Here is a 363-nt window from a genome sequence, read left to right as displayed (position 1 = left end):
CCCACCCCCTTTGCTGACTGGCGTGGCTGAAATAATCCTCTCTGACAGCTCATCATGCGCTAATGCATTGTGCTGCCTGCGGCAGCCCAGTTTGCAGGCTGTAAAGCTGTGGCCACAGTAGCACTCCTGCACTAATTGACACCCATATTAGGAAAACTTCAGGAAATTGGACATGGATGATTTATTCCCACTGTCAGATTGGGGGAAAAATAGAAGAAGCAACGACACAGTTGCCACAAGAGCTCATCCACAAGTCCTGGTTTTGTGACATGCCTCTGTGGATGCTGGCGTGTATCTGAACCAAATAGAGGCCAACGCATAGCCCTGGATACTGTTTAATCTGGTATCCTCATAACCGTGCCC

This window comes from Trachurus japonicus, chromosome 6 (assembly GCF_045865225.1).
Source record: "Trachurus japonicus isolate A0001 chromosome 6, Traja_1.0".
Lineage (NCBI taxonomy): Eukaryota > Metazoa > Chordata > Actinopteri > Carangiformes > Carangidae > Trachurus > Trachurus japonicus.
Note: the sequence above shows the minus strand (reverse complement) of the source record.